This window comes from Cervus elaphus, chromosome 32 (genome assembly GCF_910594005.1).
Source record: "Cervus elaphus chromosome 32, mCerEla1.1, whole genome shotgun sequence".
Lineage (NCBI taxonomy): Eukaryota > Metazoa > Chordata > Mammalia > Artiodactyla > Cervidae > Cervus > Cervus elaphus.
The window spans coordinates 34,608,133-34,630,112 of NC_057846.1; the positions used below are offsets into that span (position 1 = coordinate 34,608,133).

Consider the following 21,980-nt stretch of genomic DNA (forward strand, 5'->3'; position numbering starts at 1 on the left):
TCTGGAGAAAGGGATACAAAACAACCACCCAAAAGAGAAAGAAACAACAGATATTTTATGGTTTCGGCTTTGCCGGCATCCCAGTCAATCCATGATGGTTGTTCTGGTTCAGCCACCTTTAAACTCCACGCGCAGAGCTCTCCCATCAATAAGTCAGTTGTGACACTCAAATTTCCATATTTTGGAAAAACATTCATTCATTCATCATGCAAATTGCCTTCTCTTTTAGAGTTCATGATGCGTGCTAAGGCACTTCAGTTGTGTCTGACTGACTCTTTGCAACCCCATGGACTGGAGCCCGCCAGGCTCCCCTGTCCATGGGACTCTACAGGCGAGAGTACTGGAGTAGGTTGCCATTTCCTCCTCCAGGGGATCTTCCTGACCCAGGGCTGGAACCTGAGTCTCCTGCATCTCCTGCATTGCAGGCAGATTCTTAACCAGCTGAGCCATAGGGGAAAGAAATGATAAACAAGGACATTTCCTAGGAGCCTTTCCTTTTATTCACCTCCTCAGATACGTACCACTTCCCAGTTTATTTCTTCTAACTCCATTAATGCCTGTGTTCTTGTTTCCACAATCTTCAATCGATAGTGGGCTCTTTGTAAGGACACAGATTTAACTCCTTTGTGAGTGCTCCATGATCGTCGTGACCTTGTGTTTCCCAGCTCCAGACTTTCTATTTATTTCTGTTTATTTCCAGACCAGCAAACATACAAGGTCTTCTTATCACTGTTTTTGCTTTTTATATGTTTTTTTAAAAAATATGTATTTATTTCTCTACACCGGGTCTTAGATGCATGACGTCGGATCTTTCACCACTAGTTGTAGTGCATGGGCTTAGTTGGTCTGTGGCATGTGGGATCTTGGTTCCCCAACCAAGGATCAAACCCATGTCCCCTGCATTGGAAGGCAGATTTTTAACCACTGGGCAACCAGGGAACTCCCTCTTTATGTCTTAAGTGCATGTCCCCGAGGGCCCAGTGAGAGGTGACATATTAATATCTTCTGCCATACTTGCCAAAACCTTGCCTTTCTTAAAGTTCCAGGCCCTGCCTAAGGCTGCTATTCTGATGCTTCTTACCTGCAGAAGGGTCTGGCTCATGTTTCCTTTAGTTACATGCCATCCTCTTAGTTCCTTTTCAGGGACCGATGGTAGAGAAAGAGAGGACCTAGACTTAGCCACCCACTGGTGTCAGACATTTTTCAGGTTAAAGAAAGCCTGTCCAGTGAAACTCCGGACCCTGACAGGCAAGCCTAACTAGTTCCATGAGACTGGTCCGTGCTAACCTCATGAAGAAGGTACTCACAGGCCCTGTAGCTGGACCTCCTTGGGCTCTAGTTGTGTAGAATAGATAAGCCATAAATTGTGCTTCTCAATTATTTCCATAGGTCAGAGAGTCAATGAAAATTCCCTTTCAATTCTTAGTTTTAGAATCTGAACTGAGACTTCCTTGGCCCTCGTGATGAGTCTTCATGGTAATTTGGCCTGTCTCTAGTAAAAGTAATTAAGACATTTACCCAAGATATGTGGTCTCTTTAACTATTTACATTATGTAAAAAAAAAAAAAAGCTTATCTAGATAACTGTTTCTTTGCTGGTGTCTTTCTGAGAGTATAGAAAATTACTGTCTGATTGTCTTAGTTTCCAATGCTTTTGTGATTTAGTGCTTTTTTTTTTTTTTAACTTAGACAACTTGTGAGCAGGAAAGGAAAGTCAAGAACTGTGAGCCACCTGCCAGAATAATCTGACATCTGGTCTCATTGCTTTCAAGCTCCTGTACTTCAAAGCACTCTAAAAAGTTGTTAAATGGGTCTTTGACAGGCATTAAAACAACCAAGAGATCCTTAATACATGTGACTCAGTTGCAAATAGAATAAAACAATCCTTTTCAACATCAGGTTATTTTTTCCATAGCCAGGGAATCTGGGAAATAGCTGTGAAACTCATTTTTGAAGTAGTTTGATAATTCCTCCATCAAGGGAAATAAAGTGAATGAACAAATAATAACCAGCTGCATTTAAAACCCTACTTTCCTTAAAAATTTCTCAAGAGACGACTCTCTTCTTCAGTCCTGAATCTAAGATAATTCCTGCACTAAAGTGAAGATGAGATCTATTCAGATCATTAGTACAAGTAATTTCTCATCAAAGTATGGCAGCCTATTTTCAGTTATCAATTGGTGAAGGGAAATGAAGTCAGTGAAATAGCAACAATTGAAAAAAAAAAAAAAGAAATAGCAACAATTGAGACATCTGTTATAAACAAAAGTTGTAACCTCCTTTCACAATTATCTTAAAAATTGTATATTGCTTTAAATTGAATCCTTCTTCCATTTCCCCCTCTTCTTTTCCATCTGCTAAGAGGCAGTGAAATAGACCAAATGAAAACAGCAGAAATGAGAACCAAGGGAATAAGGTGATAAATCTGTTTCTTTTGCATTCTTTAGAATGCATACCAGTTCTTGGCAGAGTAGATGCTCAATGTATATTTGTCAAATTAAGTATATAATCTGAATATTCAGAATAAGAATTTGGATATTTTAATATAATTTACAATAGTTCAAAAAATGAAATACCTAGATATAAATCTAAGAAAATGTACAAACTCTGTATGCTGAAGCTGACAAAACATGATGAAAGAAATCAAACAGCTAAATAAATAGTGTTTGAATAAGAAACATACTATGTTCATGAATTGGAAGACTCTGTCTAGTAAGGATGTCAGCTGCCTCATCTGTTCTATAGATTTAATGCCACACCAATCAAAATCTCAGCAAGATGTTTTGTAGATATAGACAAGCTGATTCTAAAGTTTATAGGCAAAGGTAATAGAACTAGAATAGCTAAAACAATTTTGAAAAAGAAGAATGAAGTTAGAGAAATCTCATAACCATATTTGAAGACTTCCTATAGAGTGACAATAATCTAGGCTATGTGGTATTTGGTGAAGGAATAGACACATAGACCAGTGGAATAGAATAGAGACCCTAGAAATAGACCTACACAAATATGACTTGTTTTTGACAAAAATATGAAAGTAATTCAGTGGAGGAAGGATAGTCTTTTCAACAAATGGTATTGGAACTCTTTGTCATTCATACACACACACACACACACACACACACACACACACACACACACACACACACACACACACACACACACACACTCCCCAAAGAAACTTAACCTTGACTTGACATCAAAATTAATTCAACTGGATCATACATGTAAATATAAAATGTGAAACCATAAAGCAGTCACAAGAAAGCATAGGACCACAGGGTCTCCTTATCCCAGTTGTTTTAGGGATAAAGAAGGAAGTATTTTCTTTCAAATAACCTTGTTGCCATGCTCAGGCTATCCAGAGAACGGCAGCCTCCCACTTGGGGCTTGCCTTAGGGCAGGGCAGGGAGAGTCAAACTAGGAGAATTCCCCTTCTACTACATTCTGCATCCCACAAGGGGCCCCTTTCCCCAGTATTCTGGTTAGAAAGAGAGAGTCTTTCTTGAAACATTTTCTATCTACACTTGCTGTGCAGTCCCTGGATTTGGATTGCCCAAAAGTCTGAGCTGGGCGATGTGGAATGGAAAAAGTCAGGAAATTGACTGCCATTTGGGTTGTTCTTCAGGATTTGATTTCCCTTCCAAATATGCCTGGTCTTATTTAATCAATGCTTGTCAGAGTCCCAGGATGTTTGCATTATGCATCCTGTGCAAGGACTTTCATTGTAATTTGTGAGAACAACGGAATAGAATGCGCTTAATTCCATCTCAGTGCAGCTGAAACCGGGAATTCTGCTTAACTTTTTTTTTTCAAACCAAAAAAGTCCATTTTCTTTTGCTGGTGATTGGTTTGAAGTGGGAACGGTGCTGATTTCTGGCCAATGAGACAGTAGGAAGCGTCTGCTTGGAGCTTCTGGGAGAGAGATTTCTCCCTGATAAAGAGAGAGAGCCCTGGGGAAATGCCGCTCTTCCTACCATTGGATACTGTTGCATAGGACATGATGCTTGGAATTGTGGCTGCCATCTTACACCCTGAAAGAAAAGCCAAAAGATTCTACAGAACTTAAATTGGAACTTGGACTTCACTGAGGGGCAAACTAGCCAAACAACCTACTTTTAGACTTCTGCTTTTATGGGAATCATGAATTCCTAATATGAAGCCATTTTCAATGAGGTGCTTTTAAAACTATGGCCCAAGGCATTCCAAATGATAAACTAGATTATTCCATTTTTCTAATTTAGGGATTCAGCCATCCACAAGAATAACTGTGATAGAATTAATGAATATCTCTCAACAATCTTTAAATTATATTTTAAAAGTCTTTTTGAGTTGGTAGTTTGCTAATTAAGAGATTTAACAAACGGGAAAAGATTGATGTTGTGATATTTTAGAATTATAAAACTAAGAAAAATGAGTATACAGCCTCAAAAGAAATGTGGATTGTGATAAAACTATTCTTGGTTCTTTTGTGGACCTTGAAATATTGTAATTCTATTCTTCATGTTCCTTTATTCATTATTTAAAAATGTTAGTAGGATATGTATTGTGTGCTAGAAATTTGTTCTAGATACTTGGAGTTTTAAGATGAGCCAGAAGTGATTGTTATTTTTCCATGGCTTACAGTCCAGTAGGGGATAGACATATAAAGAAATGCAGAGTGATACAGACAAATAATATGTGGATACATATTATTTAGGAATATAAAAGAAGGAAAGAGCTACTTTGAGGTATAGTTTTTCTATTCTATGACAATGTATTTATTTTTGTCATACGTTTGAGTAGAATACTCATCTCTTTTGGTTCTAGATTACTGGATAGTGTGATATACTTTGGGCTTCCCAGGTGGCGCTAGAGGTAAAGAACTTGCCCTCCAATGCAGGCTAGACGTAAAAGATGTGGGTTTGATTCCTGGGTCAGGAAGATCCCCTGGAGAGGGAAATGGCCACCACTCCAGCATTCCTGTCTGGAGAATCCCATGGACAGAGGAGCCTGGCAGGCTGCAGTCCATATATCGCACAGAACTGGACACGGATGAAGCGACTTAGCATGCACACACAGACATAATATGCTTCATTTTCATCATGTGAGACTTTAAAAGAAATGTTTTTTCTTGTATATTTCTTGTATTTTGGCCCCTATATTGTTTACTTTCTTGCAGAAGGTTTGGATTGTTAACTCAAAGCTTGCCAGCCCCAAATTCAAATTCTTTTCAATGTAGCTCACATTAGCATATTTTGAACCATTTTACAACTTGTCTGCTTTGCATACCCTGCAAACTGCACCCAACATCTGCTAGCCATAGATAAAGCAAACCACCACAGCTCTAAAAGACCCCAAATTACTGCTGCTCTTTGGGGCTCTCTGACTCAGAAATCCCCACTCTCTGCTGAGACATCACGTCACCATGAATCTGCCCACATGGAGTCCTCTCTCCCTTGGGATTTCCCATGCTCCCTTCCCCTTCTGGTAAGTGACCACCCCCACCCCCCCAACACACACACACACACACACACACACACACACACACACACACTGTTTTTGGAAGGTTTCCTGCTCAGAGACACTCCCCCTCTCCTGCAAGCCTGTCCAAGTACCACCCAATAAAGCTTGTGCTGTGCAAGACTGCCAGCTTGTGGTCCTATCTTTGCCTGATCAGCCCTGAAACCCTCAAACTCATCACATTTCTCTGCTGTTAGTTTTGCTTTAGTGTTCATTTTTTGAAAGTGTTTTCTTTGGAATCCTTGTATGTCTGCTATGTGAATTCTCTCACACTTCCTTCAGTGTCTGTCCAGATCTTTCCTTCTCTGTTGTCCTTCCATGACCTTTCATCTGACATTGCAATTTTGCCTCCAATCTCATCTCATCTCATCTGTAGGTAGCATAATTTTTCTCACTGGAAGCTTTTAGGTTCTGCTCTTTATCTGTGGAGTTCTGAAATACACATTTTTTTTTTCATGCAGAAGAATGTGCTTAGTTGCTCAGTTGTGTCCAACTGTTTGCAATCCCATGGACTGTAGCCCATCAGGCTCCTCTGTCCATGGGGATTGTCCAGGCAAGAATACTGGGGTGTGTTGCCATGCCCTCCTCCAGGGGATCTTCCCAACCCAGGGGTTGAACCCAGGTCTCCTGCATTGCTGGCGGATTCTTTACCATCTGAGCCACCAAGGAAGCGGAAGAATGTCAAATAGTTTATTCAGATATTCCACTCTTGAGGTAATGGAACATAGATTTCTACTCCTTAAATTTGGGTGACACATCCTTACAAAGAGTCCAGTAGAAAGGGGGAAAATAGAATAACATAAATTTACAGTGGAGAAACCTGACAAACTTCACTTCAGCCAGGTGATCAAGATTAACATTAACAGTTACAAGTAAGATTGATTATGTACCCTTGATATGAGGACTTCCCTCTAGCTCAAATGGTAAAGAATCTACTTGCAGTGCAGAGGACCAGGGTTCGATCCCTGGGTCGGGAAGATCCTCTGGAGAAGGGAATGGCAATCCACTCTAGTATTCTTGCCTGGAGAATCCCACGTACAGAGAAGCCTGGTAGGCTACAGTCCATGGGGTTGCAAAGAGTTGGACATGACTGAATGAATAACACACACGCACCCCCCCTTGATATGGAGTTTCCGGGATGTCTCAGTGATAAAGAACCTGTCTGCCAATGCAGGAGATGTGGGTGCAATCCCTGGATCAGGAAGATCCTCTGGAGAAAGGAACGGCAACCCATTCCAGTTTTCTTGCCTGCGAAATCCCATGGACAGAAGAACCTGGCAGGCTACAGTCCATGGCGTTGCAAAAGAGTTGGACACGACTAACAACTGAGCATGCATGCACACACCCTTGATATGATGTGATAAAACAGCACTTTACTTCCTCCCCAATCCCATGAGCCTAGTCTAACATAAGGAAAACATTAGATAAATAGCAACTGAGGGACGTGTTTGACCTGTACATCTTTCATAGATGGAAGTCTTGTTCTTTCTTTCTGTCTGGTACTGAGGAAGCATTTCTGAAGATTTGGGTATTTTTTTAGTTCTGGAAGTTCTTCTATATGCATACACCCACAACAATATAATACACACAGATACACACATATACACACACATATATATATGGCACTCTGCATGAGTGTAAATATAATATATACCCCCATGTGTGTGCCTAAGAATTTTTGTATGGTGACTGTTAAACAATGCTGGGGTTGGAGTTGTTCATTGACCCTACATGCAATTGAAAATCCAAATATGACTTTACAATCAGCTTGTGTATCTGAGGTCAAAATCTGCAGATTCAGCCAACTATGAATGATGCACTTGGTACTCATTTATTGGGAAAAATAAGTAAGTGGGTCATTGCATAAGTGGACCAATGCAGTTCAAACCTCTGTTGTTCAGGATCAATGGTATTTATTTCCTCCTTGTTATTAGAGCTCTTGTAGATCTGTTTTCCATGCAACTTAAAGCTTATCTCATATTTTCCACCTCTCTTTGGTTGTGTTTATTTTTTAATGCCTTATGGGAGAATTCTTTAGTTCAACATGATTTCAAACTCTCTATTTTGCTATTTTGCCCAACTATCAAGTTTTTAAATATGATTTTTAAAAAATCATTTTTTGGCCAAGCCATTGGACATGTGGGATCTTAGTTCCTTGACCAGGGACTGAACCTGTGCCCCCTGCAGTGGAAGAACAAAGTATTAACCACTAGACCACCAGGGAAGTCTCCAAAATATGATATTTTTAATTTTGAGAATCTCCATTTGTTATATTTTTATAGAAGCTTTTTCTTATTTCTCTGAGGACATTAACTATCCTTATCCTATAACTTTATTTTCCTTTGTGTTTTAGGCAACTTACTGAGTTTGATTCCTCTCTCATGGGTGTTGATTTTCCTCTAACATTCATTGATTCTTGTCTGGTGGCTCCTATTTTTATTTGAGACTCTCTTTTCTTTGCCTGTTGGTGGTTGTGAATACAGAAATCTGTACTCAGATGGTTTAGGGGGTGTTGGGGTGTGTGGCCAGTAAATTGTACGATGCTTTCTTCTTTTTGCACATGTGCTTTTGAAATTGTTCATTTTATTCTCTCATCACTCCTTTTCCTTCCCTGAGAAGTGAAACCTAAAAGCAAAAAAAAAAGGAAAGAAAGAAAGAAAAATTAAGACAATATAATTATATTTTTAATCCTCTCAAAATAGTAGTGTTAGTCACTCAGTTGTGTCCGCTCTTTGCAACACCGTGGACTGTAGCCCTCCAGGCTCCTCTGTCGATGGGATTCTCCAGGCAAGAGTACTGGAGTGGGTTTCTTCAGGGGATCTCCCTGACCCAGGGATCGAACCAAGGTCTCTTGCATTGCAAGCAGATTCTTTGCCATCTGAACTATAGGGAAGCTCCTGAGAGGAGTTGAACTAAGAGGATTCAATGTAGAACTTCGAGATCATTTTACAAATGAGGGGAAAGGGTTTGTGCTACATTGCTCAAGTTGATGCACTTGTAACTTGAAAGTACACAGGAAAAAATGTACTTTCTTTTAGGGTAGATACATTATTCATACTGGGAGGTTGTGTAGTCCAGCATTTCATTTTTAAACTCTATAGGTCTCATTAATGCCAATGATGTTAGGATGCTCTGTTCTAAGCACATGGCAAAATCCAGTCCAGTTATTCCTACAGCAAACATAGTTGCTGACATACTTCTGCCTTCGGTTGCTAAATGAAAAATAACGGAATGATAGAGTCAGGGAAATAAAACAATATATTATAGATACGGCCAGCAGTTTAAAATGATTTTTTTTTTTTTTTGCCTAATTAAGCGTCCCCTTTTCATTATTTTACTCAGGGCCACAACCTTCAGCATGTAAATTTCAGAGTGAAGCTGCAATGGTCCCCTTTACTGGGCATTCATGTGGGGACTGCAGGTTATAATGGGGGTGAGGCAGTGCTGTCTGGCTGAGCCAACCTGGAGTCCTGAGGGCCAAGCCCCCCTCTTCAGAGAGTGGTCCTCACTGCTCTTACTCAGGGACCAAAGCCAGAGACAACTACTTCCTTTCAGTTTTTTTTCTTCCTCTGTTTATGTGGAAGCTCAGCATTCCTTTAGTCTTTGCTTTTTATTTTCAGCCCCAGCGCTTCTACTCAGCCTGCGGTTCTCAATCTTGTTTGCATATTGGAGTCTGTTGGGTTGCTTTAGAAAAAACCAACTTCTAAAGCCTTCGTCCTGCTCTCCGAGATTCTGATTTCTTTTGTTCCGGAAGTGACCTGGGCATTGGGATTTTTTTTAAAGCGACCTGGGCTGTTTCTCATTTACAGCTATGATTACTGACCACAGTGCTAGGAAGTGGCCTCCGGCGGATCTTCCACAGAAGTTTGGAAAAAGTTCTTGGGGTTTATCTTAGGGCAGAAATGATGTTCATCTGCTGCTCACTGAGAAGGGGATATGAAGGAGGCTGCCTATACAGCATTTTATTTATTTTATTTTTGTTTTAATTTTTTTCCTCTGTGCTTATGTAACAAATTCTTTTTGCTTATCTATTTTATTTTTAAAATTTTTTGGCCACGCCACGAGGTACATGGAAGTTTATTAATAGTTCCCTGACCAGGGACCGAACCCGAACCGCCAGGGAAGTCCCTGCCTATACAGCATTTTAGTTCTTTAGTTGAACATCTTATTGTTTGTCCCACAGCCCTTCCTTCCTTTGTATGTGTTGACTTCAACTTAACTTGCAGTATTTAGAATTGTTTTTATGTCCATGAAAGTTAAAGTATTAGTTGCTAAGTCTTGTGTGACTCTCTGTGATCCCATGGACTGTAGCCCGCCAGGCTCCTCTGCCCATGGGATTATCCAGCAAGAATCTCGAGTGGGTTGCCATTCCCTTCTCCAGGGGATCTTCTTGACCCAGGGATCAAACCCCGGTCTCCCGCATTGCAGGCAGATTCTTTACCATCTGAGCCACCAGGGAAGCCCATAGTTGTTTTTTCCTTAGTTGTTTTGGATTAAAGTTTCTTTTTCCATCCTTTCTCTATCACTCTGCTATCACTGACATTTTATTTGCCAAGATGACTCAAAATTTCTAGTCCACTGATTAACAATAATGACTTGTTTTTCAGCACTGCTGTAAATTTATTTTTAATTATTTATTCTTGCACGTGATTTCAATGGATTTGAAGAGAAATGGATAGACACATCTGTGCTCCTTCTATTAAATTTGTTCCATCTCCCAGTTTCATTCTCCATTTGTCTTTTCCCCTTAATAGATCTATAAAATGTGGAAAGAGATGTTTTACAGTCTCTCACAGCAATTCTATTTTTGTTTTATATAATTTGATGCTTTTATATGAAGCATAAACGTTCAGGGCTGTTACAAATTTTATGTAGATTTTTCCTTTTATGAATATAAAATGACCCTCTTTGCCATGAAAACATTTTCGCCTTCTATTAAATTCTGTTTGAAATAAAAGGGGACACACTTTCTCTCCTTTTAATTTTGCTTATCTGATAAAGCTTTGCTTATCGGTAAAAAAACATTTCTTGTCAATTTAATATGTTTCTTTAAACAGAAAATGAATAGATGTTCAAAATCTTTTCTAATGGGGAGTTGAAATAACTTAAATGGATCGTCATAACTTGTACACTTGGCCCCTGCCTCTGTCATCATGTTTTATATTTTTTTGCTTTCTTCTTTTTCTCCGGGTTTATGTCTTCTATTCTGTATAGTATGCTTTGTTTGCTTTTTCCTTTTCCATTGTTCTGAAAGATAAACATCCCTATAAATTTTTTTTTTCTTTTGGCCTTTAGAAAATATCTAATCTATTATTAATCATTTTCTGTTTTGGTGAGAGTTCTTTTATACATAAATAGAAACTGACTCTAGTTAAATCAGGCAGAAAAGGAATTTTTTTGGGGAAGGATAAGGAACTGTTTGCTGACTTGCTGGGAAGAAGGGCAGGTACACAGGGCCAAGCCATTGGTAGTCCTGGCAGAGGGCGGGCTGCTGCCCAGGAGAAGCTCCCTGGACGTCTCAGCCGCCACCCTGGTCTCTGGGTCCCCTGAACATGCCGCCAGACACTTGCTGTCGCCTGTGCTGGCCTGGGTTCCAGACGCCACAGCTGCCGCCGCCAGATGATCTCTGTAAGGTTTTCTCTGCTTCAGGGCATCGTTTGCCGCACAGGAATGTCCCAGACACATTCACATCTCCTAACTCTGTTATCCACTAAGTAGGGTTGAATTCAACCATCCTGTTGAATTGTCATCTGACTATTAGTGCTTCCTGCACCACCAGGTGAAGAGATTAAAAAAGGTGTTGAAGTCACTGGTAACTGACACTATTTATTTATAAAAGAAATACGTATTTATTTTTAAAAAGCAAATAAGGATGCTCTTTCTCCATAAGGACAGAGGAGGATATTGTGGGACACTTTCCTTCGGTGACACATTCAATGGACAGTTTTAAGTGAATGATTGTTGCTGTTCAGTCGCTGTAGCCCGCCAGGTTCCTCTCTGCTCCACTGTCTCCTGGAGTTTGCTCAGATTCACGTCCGTTGAGTCAGTGATGCTAGTGAATGATTTTCTTGTTGTTCAGTCATATCTGACTCTGCGACTCCATGGGCTGCGGCATGCCAGGCTTCCCATGAGCGCATAATGGGTTAAGCGCAAGTCTCCTGCCTATCACAGAGCTGAAAGATGCCTGAGCCGGCAGGCCTCTGGTCCTTCCTCCTTCTGCAGTGAGGTGTGGTCCTGCTCGCATCACTCGCTATATCCCAGATCTCTGCCTGATATCAGCCCTTCTCTGGTTTCGTCATAATCCCTCCGCAGTGTGTTGTTGTTGTTGTTGTTTTTAATCTTTTGAACAAGCCATGTGGCAAGTAGGATCTTAGTTCTCTGACCAGGAATTGAACCTGTGCCTTCTGCATTGGAAGCATGGAGTCTTAACCACTGGACTGCCAGGGAAGTCTCCTCAGTGTTTTCTAAGTGATGGCTCATGTTAATTATTACTCATAAACGCTACACACCATACACGGATAAAGAGAAAAGGGAAGAAAAGGGAAGTTGCTTAAAATATATTCATAGCAAGGAAGTGTGGCTACAGGTTATGGTTGTTATTTCTTCAGTTGTTCAGACAGCTGTAGATCAGCACCATCCAATAGAATTTTCTGTAACAGTGGAAATGTCCTTTACCAGCCCTGCTCAGTACAGAGCTGCTAGCCACATGTGGTCAGGGATCAGTACAGAAGCTGCTAGCCACATGTGGTCAGGGATCAGTACAGAGCTGCTAGCCACATGTGGTCAGGGAGTACTTGAAATTGGGCTAGTGAAGAGGAGGAACTAGAATTTTAATGGCATTTAATTGTAACTAGTTTGCTGTTCAGTTGCATCTGACTCTTTGTGACCCCACGGACTGCAACACACCAGGCTTCCCTGTCCTTCACCTTTTCCCCGAGTTTGCTCTAAATATAATACATTTAGATTTAAATAACCACATGTGGTTGATGCCTGCAATATTGTACACAACTGTAACTCAAATGATGCTGTTCCCTTTGCCATCAGCTATACTTCAGTGGATTGGGCTCTTTCTCACTCTAATTCTTTGCCCAATTTGAAGATAACCCTGAAATCTGGCTAATCCTGTCTGTTTAAGGCTTCAGTTTCAAATTGTGGTTCTGGAAATGCAGTCCTTAGACTGCAAGGAGATCAAACCAGTCAATCCTAAAGGAAATCAATCCTGAATATTCATTGGAAGGACTGATGCTGATGGCTGAAGCTGAAACTCTAATACTTTGGCCACCTGATGTGAAGAGCTGACTCACTGAAAAAGACCCTGATACTGGGAAAGATTGAGGGCAAGAGGAGAAGGGGGCAACAGAGGATGAGATGGATAGATAGCATCACCAACTCAATAGACATGAATTTGAGCAAACTCTGGGAGATAGTGAAGGACAGGGAAGCCTGGCATGCTGCAGTCCATGGAGTTGCAAAGAGTCAGACATGACCGAACAACAAGAAAATCATTCACTAGCATCACTGACTCGATGGACATGAATCTGAACAAACTCCAGGAGATAGTGGAGGACAGAGGAACCTGGGGCTACAGCAACTGAACGACAACAATCATTCGCTTCAAACTGATCATTGAATGTGTCAGGGAAGGAAGGTATCCCACAATAGTCTCCTCTGTCCTTATGGAGAAACAGCATCCTTATTTGCTTTTTAAAAAAAATATGTATTTCTTTTATAAATAAATAGTGTCAGTTACCAGTGACTTCAACACCTTTTTATGATCTATTCACCCAGTGGTGCAGGAAGCGCCAGCAGCCTGATGACAATTCAACAGGATGGTTATCTATTTCCCTGCAGACAAAACTTCAACCCTACCTAGTGGATAACAGAGTTAGGAGATGTGAATGTGTGAAATTTTTTAAAGTATATTATCAGGTGTAATTCTTAGAGGTATCATACCGCCTTCCACCCATTAGGAAGAAACAGAAAATTCCCGGTATTCTTAAAGCCTTCAGTCTAACCTGGCAAAGTATGTCTCTTGGCTGGAGTGACTCAGGCTTCCACCGCTCAGGACAATGTTCTGTAAGTCCGGCTGCTTTCAGAGGATGGGATTCATGATAGAACCAGTGGTTGTCTTATTGCTTTTTCCCCCCTTCACTCTCAAGTGTGTTCCTTGGTCAGAAACAATGTCGTTTGGGACATGATGCCTGCATGTGGAGCATTCAGCGATGATGGTATTTGTGGAAGTATGGTAAGAGAAGAAAACAAATCCAAGTAATAAGTGATGTCAACTGTTACCTTTACCAGGAAGGACAGTCTCTACTATAGTCAGCCTTGTACTAGGCAGCTTTCTTTCAATAAGGAACTCCTATGAAGCATGTCAGTGTAAAGGTCAGGTTATCTCATGCTCAAGCCCTGACCTCCGTATTTTCATCTAGAATCTTGATGCTTTTTGGGGAGGGGAGAGGGTTGTTTTTGCTGTGTCTCAAGTCCTAATCTCTGTGCTCTGAGCTTGACAACAGAGCTCTGTTTTGCTCTTCAGAGATTTGCCAATTATGTTTTTGTCTCCTTCTGCATACTGCTTCAGTATTGGGGTATGTTTTGGGGTAAAAACGCTGCCATGCACTTGAAACTTGCCAATTCTCCACCAGAATCTCTTCAGATTTCTTTCTTTCCCTGAAGCAGCCCCCTTCCAGCTGTGGCTCTGGGCTTTGCCTAGATTCTCAGCTTCTTGGCCGTATTCAAATTCATCAATACACTCAAGTAAGAGCAACTGCAGAAGCCAGCTCACCTCTCTGTCCCTTCCCTTCTGAAGTATTAGTTCATTTACTTCTTGTTGCCTCAGCAACTCTCTTCTGCTTTTGAAAAGATAATTTTGTATTCCATCTGGCTTTTCTAATTCTAGGTTGGAGCACTGGTCTTTGGACAACCATTGGAAGTGAAAGTCTTTTTGCACAGTACACATTTTAGAATAGCTCTCTGTTTATTCATGCATGAGTTGCAATGTAGCCACTTTCAGAATTTAGGGGACATAATATTTTCCTTGAAACTGTAAATGAAATATAATTTCTTTGCCTTCTTGACATTTAGAGTTTGATGAGAGTCTGATTTTTATTCTTTTTGTGGGTAAACCCATTTAAAAAATGTCTGCTGTTTAAAAGTTTATTGCTTATCTGTCTTAATGAAAATAATATATGTTTTTTCCAGGACATCTCTTTATGTGGGTCTCTTTCCAATGATTTTGAACATTGTGTGGTAAGCCCTTTTCATGAGGCTCCGTGGTTAGTTTTGAGAATAATCTTTCAATTCTGCTTTAGATATTTGCTGCCTCTCTAGTTGTTATGGTGTCTTCCTAAAAACCGTGGCAACTCATATGTTAAATCTCTATTTCCTTTGCTGTCTTTAAAAAACATTTATTTATTTGGCTCTGCCGGTTCTTCATTTCTGCATGTGGGATACTTAGTTGCTGTATGTGAGATCTAGTTCCCTGACCAGGGATCGGACCTGGGTCCCCTGCTTTGGGAATGCAGAGTCTTAACCACTGGACCATCAGGGAAGTCCATTTGTTTCCTTTATTTTTATCTACTAACTTTTCCATCAACTTTTTTGGGTCACTTTGGATCTTTGTACTATATTCTGAAAATTGTATCAAATTATTTTGTATCTGCTTGATTAGATTTTCCAGGTTTAATCTTATGCTTCATTGAGTCAATTTGCATTTAAGTCCTAATATTGTGATTTGGGACTTCTCCAGTGGCTCAATAGTAAAGAACACACCTGCAAATGCAGAAGACTGTGTTCGATCCCTGGGTTGGGAAGAACTGGACGAGGAAATGGCAACCCACTCCAGTATTCTTGCCTGGGAAATCCCATGGACCGAGGAGCCTGGTGGGCTACAGTCCATGGGGTTGCAAAGAGTCAGACATGACTTAGGACTAAGCACTCACTCACACATTGTGATTTTTCTCTCTCTTAACATCTTCCTGCTTTGTATCTCTTTCTCTATTTTCTGCTCATATTTATCTTTTATCCTCAGTTTTCCCCTTGTTTTGACTTTCTGCTGCTATTGCATAGAAATCATATATTCTAGTAAGTATGACAAAATTAAAGGTTTTTTTTCTCTTTTCTTGCCTGGTTACTCTTTTTAGGGCTTCGCTCATGGGCTCAGATGGTAAAGAATCCACCTGCAATGCAGGAGACCTGTGTTCGATCCCTAGGTTGGGAAGATCCCTTGGAGAAGGCTACCTACTCCAGTATTCTGGCCTGGAGAATATATATACAGTCTATGGGGTCGCAAAGAGTTGGACACGACTGAGCAACTTTCACTTTCACTTTACTATTTTTTAAAGGCTGTGCTTGCACTTTCTGACTGGATTGATAAGAATGACAGCTGAAATTTACTGAGCTCTTGTTACATGTAGGGTACTTTTCCAACCACCATATAGGCATTGAATCATTTAATCCTCCAAATAAGCCAATGGAGTAGATACTCCTGTTCCCCCTTTCATAGACGAGGGACAGAAGCTTTCCCACCATCACGTTACCAGTAAGTGTGGTGTCAGGAGTTGAATGTAGGCTGCCTGTTTGCAACAGCTGGGCTGTTAACCACAGCACTATGCTCCTCAACACTCACTGTGATCCATTTACTATACTGTGAGTATATTTTTATGCCTTAAAATGTCCTCTTACAACAGTATTACCAAGTGTCCCAACATGTTCAATCTGAATATCCTGCTATATTTAATCAACATCTTTTTGGGGAATTTGTTTCTAATTTTTCATTTAAATAATGACTTGCCATGTACATATATTATTTTTAGAGACTCTCTCTATTTCTTTAAAAAAATTTCTAGAGCCAGAGAATCTGGAACCAATGGTTAGTGCATTTTAAGATTAAGTTGAATAGGACAAAGTTGCCCTCCAGAAAACATGTATCCATTTATACTTCTACCAGGAGTATATCTTCCTTGGTATTTTAGTACAAAATTTGGGAAGCACTGCCATTTAAATAGAAATCCCTTTTATTAATTTTTAGTACAAATTTTTTCTGTCTTGTAACACTTAATTTCTTAAGGTGATCTGTTCTTACCTTTTTCCTCCCTTGGATAGTATCTATCAGAATTCTGTATTTTTAACATATATTTTGAGTTTTAAAGGATTAGTCTATAAACCTGTCATAGACTTAACGTTTTTTCACCTGAGACCTTGACACCTCACCAAACTTTTCATTTGACAGGGCCTTTAATGAATGAGATAATTAACTTAGATATTGTGGATGAAAATGCTATTTTGAGAATAGAGAGTTTAAAAAAGGGTTTTGAGTTGGGATCACTTAATTTGACAATTTACTTAGATCTTATTAACTAGTTTTCTGTTTTCTTATTTTTATTAAACATAAATGTCACAATGACATTTAAACTCATGTTCATAAAGAAAAGCCATTTAATAAGTCCAATAGAGCCTGTAGGACTTCCCTGTGGCTCAGATGGTAAGGAATCCACCTGCAATTCAGGAGACCTGGGTTCAATCCCTGGATCAGGAAGATCCCCTGGAGGAGGGTGTGGCAACCCACTCCAGTATTCTTGCCTGGAGAATCCCCATGGACAGAGGAGCCTGGCGGCTACAGTCCATGGGGTCACAAAGAATTGGACCCCATTGAGTGACTAAACACACTTAGATATAGTGTGTATCATTATTAAGGGTAATGGTTTCACTTAAGAGATTAAAAAAATTTTTTTTTAAAGAATATTTTAAAATCTGTTTACTTTGGCTGCACCAGGTCTTTGGTGTGGTACGCTGTCTTTCTCTAGTTGCGGTGAGCGGGGTGTACTCTCTGGTTGCAGTGAATGGGCTTCTCGCTGTGCTGGCTTCTCTTGTTGTAGACCATGGGCTTAGGGCGCAAAGGCTTCAATTGTTCCAGCGTGCAGTCTCAGTTGCCCCATGGCCTGTGAGAGTTTTGCTGGATCAGGGATCGAGCCCGTGTCCCTTGCATTGGCAGGTGATTCTTAGCCACTGGACCACCAGGGAAGTCCTAACTTAAATGATTTATTATTAACATTCATTCTATTTTCACAGACATATTTACCATGTGAGGAAACTTCTCTTTCATACCTGGAGTGAGGTTGGCTCCGTGAATAGTTTTAAAAACAAATACCTGTGATCACAGTATTGGCTCTTACTTACACTAACAATTCCCCCCTCCTGACTATTTATGGATTACTTAAACAGTGTTATCATCTTGATGATCAACAGTTAGAAAGCAAGGTCTAGGGTGAAGTACAGCCAACATAAATGAAGGTGACTACAGAGTTGATATTGACTTTGCCTTTTTCCTTCCCTGACTTTTTAGATTGTTTTCTGCACTTTTCTCACATCTCTTCTCCGGATTTATCTGAGGCACTTTTTCTGGCTCTAGGCCTCTCACTGTTTTGAAACATGAAAGGAAACATCAAAGACTTCCCTCATGTGAGTTTCGGATCTAACTCTACATTGACAGTATCGAGGGGCTCAATGTCATACCCAGCCTGTGAGTTCAGCTCAGCAGTGCCCTTCATTTGTCTGTACCGATCATAACATCTCATCCCTGCTTGAATCTTAGGTGATCGTTACTGAGTGACTGTAGATTCATCTTTGGAGTCAGGAAATCCCATTAAGTATCTTTTCTTGGGGCATTTTAAATTCATTTTAATTTATTTATTTATTAGCTGTGCCATACAGCATGCAGGATCTTAGTTCCCCAACCAGGGATGTAACCAGTACTTCTGCAGTGGAAGCCCCGATTCTTAACCACTGATTGTTGTTGTTTGGTTGCTAATTTGTGTCCAACTCTTTGTGACCCGCCTCTACCCCCCCACCCCACCCCAGCAGACTGCAGCACTCCAGGCTTCCCTGTCCTTCACCGTCTCCTGGAGTTTGCTCAAATTCACATCCACTGAGTTGGTGATGCCATCCAACAATCTCATTCCCTCTCACCCCCTTCTCCTGCCTTCAATCTTTCCCAGCATCAGGGCCTTTTACAATGAGTCAGCTCATTGGTCCCAGTGGACCACCAGGGAAGTTCCTGTTGGTGCAGATTGTTCTGTTACTTGTAAATATTCTGAACAAGCACACTTTTCTGGGTATAAAATGCTTAGGAAGGTAGATCATACTGGGAAAATTGAAATAAATAATAGAAAGATCGAGCCAAATTGTCCTATTGCTCTATAAAGTTATATCTCAGGTTATTTTCTTCTTAAGGTTAAGAAGTAAGCTTATCAAAATATCTCTCAGTGTCCCAAATTGATAGACTTTAAACATTGATATACCATAGCCAAATATCTAGATTCAGAAAGTGTTGCTTACGTCATGGCCAAATCAACTATTATTTATGTGTATTTAATGTTTTTAGAGAAAAGTGCTGTAATAATTTGCCTTGTAAACATTGATTTTAACCTGGCCAAGTCCTGATATCTATACAAGATAGGTCTAAATTTTAAAAAAAGACAAAACAAACCAAGAGGGCTTTATGTTTGAACTCCCTCATTTCAGTTCAGTTCAGTTCAGTCGCTCAGTCGTGTCCAACTCTTTGCGACCCCATGGACCGCAACATGCCAGGCCTCCCTGTCCATCACCAACTCCCAGAGTTTACTCAAACTCGTATCCATTGAGTCGGTGATGCCATCCAACCATCTCATCCTCTGTTGTTCCCTTCTCCTCCCGCCTTCAATCTTTCCCAGCATCAGGGTCTTTTCAAATGAGTCAGCTCTTTGAATTAGGTGGCCAAAGTATTGGAGTTTCAGCTTCAGCATCAGTCCTTCCAATGAATAGTCAGGACTGATTCCCTTTAGGATTGACTGGTTGGATCTCCTTGCTGTCCGAGGGACTCTGAAGAGTCTTCTCCAACACCACAGTTCTAAAGCATCAATTCTTTGGCACTCAGTATTCCCTTGTAATGATGTTTATGTAGTGTCCTGCATGCAAGATCTTTAGTTGCAGCCTACAAAATGTTTTAGGATGTTTTAGTTGAAGCATGTGGGATCTAGTTCCCTGACCAGGGATCAAACCCAAGCTCCCTGCATTGGGAACAGGGAGTTGTAGTCACTGGACCACCAGGGAAGTACCCCATCCATCTTTTTTAAAACTGCTCTTCAAAAGTTAAATTTAGAGTATCACCTGGCTGGTACCTCTTGGTGATGAATCACTGACCATTCAACCATATAATTTCTGGCTGGGGTTACTTTAACCAGTGGCGGGTTTGCCAAACCTGCCAAATAATACTTTGCATGACAAACTGCATTCTATCTGTATGCATCTGAGCTTTCTAAATAATCTTTGCAGAACATTTGTTTATACCATGAAGTTTCCAAATATTTGATTCAGTTGTTGAGGGGGGACAGTGTTGATTCCAGGACAGTAGAATTGGTTGTTTTCCCTACCCATTTTGCACATACTTCACTCCATTTAGTCTAGACTTATGACATTTAGTAAAGGATTTATTTGTCACAGTTCAACTACAAATAGGACATCCCCTTGTGAATGTTTTTGAAAATGTATGGCAATCCCTTCAATGCTTCACTTGACTGTGTAGAGACTGCCAAAACCCAGAGCCTTTAGATTTTTGCTGAATGCCTCCTTTTTATTACCAAGCATTTTAAACTGATGAGAAAAACACAGAAAGCCCTGGCGTGAAGGTTCTAGGCAGGTGTGGGAAGGGGGCCCCAGAAAGTAGCCAGATTACCTCTCCCAATGTCGGGTCAAAATGAGTGACAACTCACAAGACATGTTTATGCTTGCTCTCCTAATGTTGGGTCTATCTCATTAGATATATTGAACTATGTTTGCAAACAGGCAAAGAAATAAAAATAAAAATATTTTCCTAGAGGTAACTTTTGTAGCAGAGGGGTTTTCTCAGTCTTCCTGTTAGTGACTGGGAGTGGGAAATGCTGCTTCTCTGATTCTGAAGTTTTTTTTTTTTTCCTATAAGGGGAGTTCCATTAGGTTGACTCTGTCTCATACTTCCTTCTGATCTTGGGTGGCCTCAACCTGCAACAACTTGGAGCAGGGCTTGGGTTCTCCGCCAGAGGTGGGCTGAGTCATGGTGGTGAAAACACCAGATCCTAGCCACTAGACCAGTGGTCAGTGACAAGCCCCTGGCCCTTTGGCTTTGCACTACAGGATTTCCACCAAGAGGAAAAGTGGTGAAGCAAGTAAAGTATTTATTAAGAGGAAAAAGAGTACAGCATGTGTGGATAGACACAGGGGCAGACTCAGAGGGAGAGTCCCTGAGTTGTGCCCTCATGGCAGTTTATTTTTATTAAAGTTTGTTTATTTTTAATTGAAGGATAATTGCTTTACAATATTACGTTTGTTTCAGCCACACATCAGCATGAAATCAGCCGTAGATATACATACGTCCCCTCCCTCTTGAACCTCTCTCCCACCTCTCATCCCACCTCACTCCTCTAGATTGAGGCAGAGCACTGGTTTGAGCTCCAGTGATAGAGCAAATACTCACTGGCTCTCTGTTTTACACATGGAATGTACATTTCCATGCTACGCTCTCCATTCGTCCCACCCTCTTCTTCCCTTCCCTGTGTCTACAAGTCTGTTCTCTTTGTCTGAGTCTCCATTGCTGCCCTGCAAATAGGATCATAGTACCATCTTTTAAGATTTCATATATACGTGTTAATATACAATGTTTTTTTCTCTTTCTCACTTACTTCATTCTGTATAATAGGCTCTGGGTTCCTCCACCTCATTAGAACTGACTCAGATACATTCCTTTGTATGGCTGAGTAATATTCCATTGTATATATATACCACAGCTTCTTTATCCATTCCTATGTTGATGGACATCTAGGTTGCGTCCATGTCCTAGCTGTTGTAAATAGTGCTAAGATAAACATTGGGATACATGTGTCTTTTTCAATTATGATTTTCTCAGGGTATACGCCCAGTAGTGGGATTGTTGGTTCATATGTTAAATTTTATTTTTAGTATTTTTTTAAGGAATCTCCATACTGTCTTCCATAGTGGCTGTGTCAATTTACATTCCCACCAACAGTGCAAGAGGGTTCCCTTTTCTTCATACCCTCTCCAGCATTTGTTGTTTGTAGATTTTTTGATATTGGCCCTTCTGATTGGCATGGGTTTATCTCTGGGCTTTCTATCTTATTCCATTGGTCTATATTTCTGTTTTTGTACCTCGTGGCAGTTTAAATCATTTATGTGGGGCATTTCTTCTGGTTTTCATTTGACCAATCATTCTGATTTTCTTGGTTCATAATCTATACTTGGTATATCTTAGGATCCATTTGTGAGCACATATTTCTTAGCCAGATTGGGTTCTACCCCAAAGTTGTATAGGTAGAGCATCCCTTAACATTGCTCCTTCTATAACCTCTTAGGTTATAGAGGGCTCCTAGGAGCCCTTCTGTGCCTGTGGTTGAGGAGGTCTCCTGACTTTGGGGCAGGGCCCAGCCTCCTCCGTTAATTGTCCTGCTATTC

The 21,980-nt window shown here is 40.5% G+C and overlaps 1 non-coding gene across 1 annotated transcript; it reads right to left on the reverse strand.

Annotated features, from left to right (window-relative positions):
* Positions 1 to 14,978: 14,978 nt before the first annotated feature.
* On the reverse strand, positions 14,979 to 15,051 carry TRNAG-CCC. Its single transcript has one exon. It is a non-coding gene; the product is annotated as a tRNA-Gly (tRNA).
* Between the last annotated feature and the right edge of the window lie 6,929 nt (positions 15,052 to 21,980).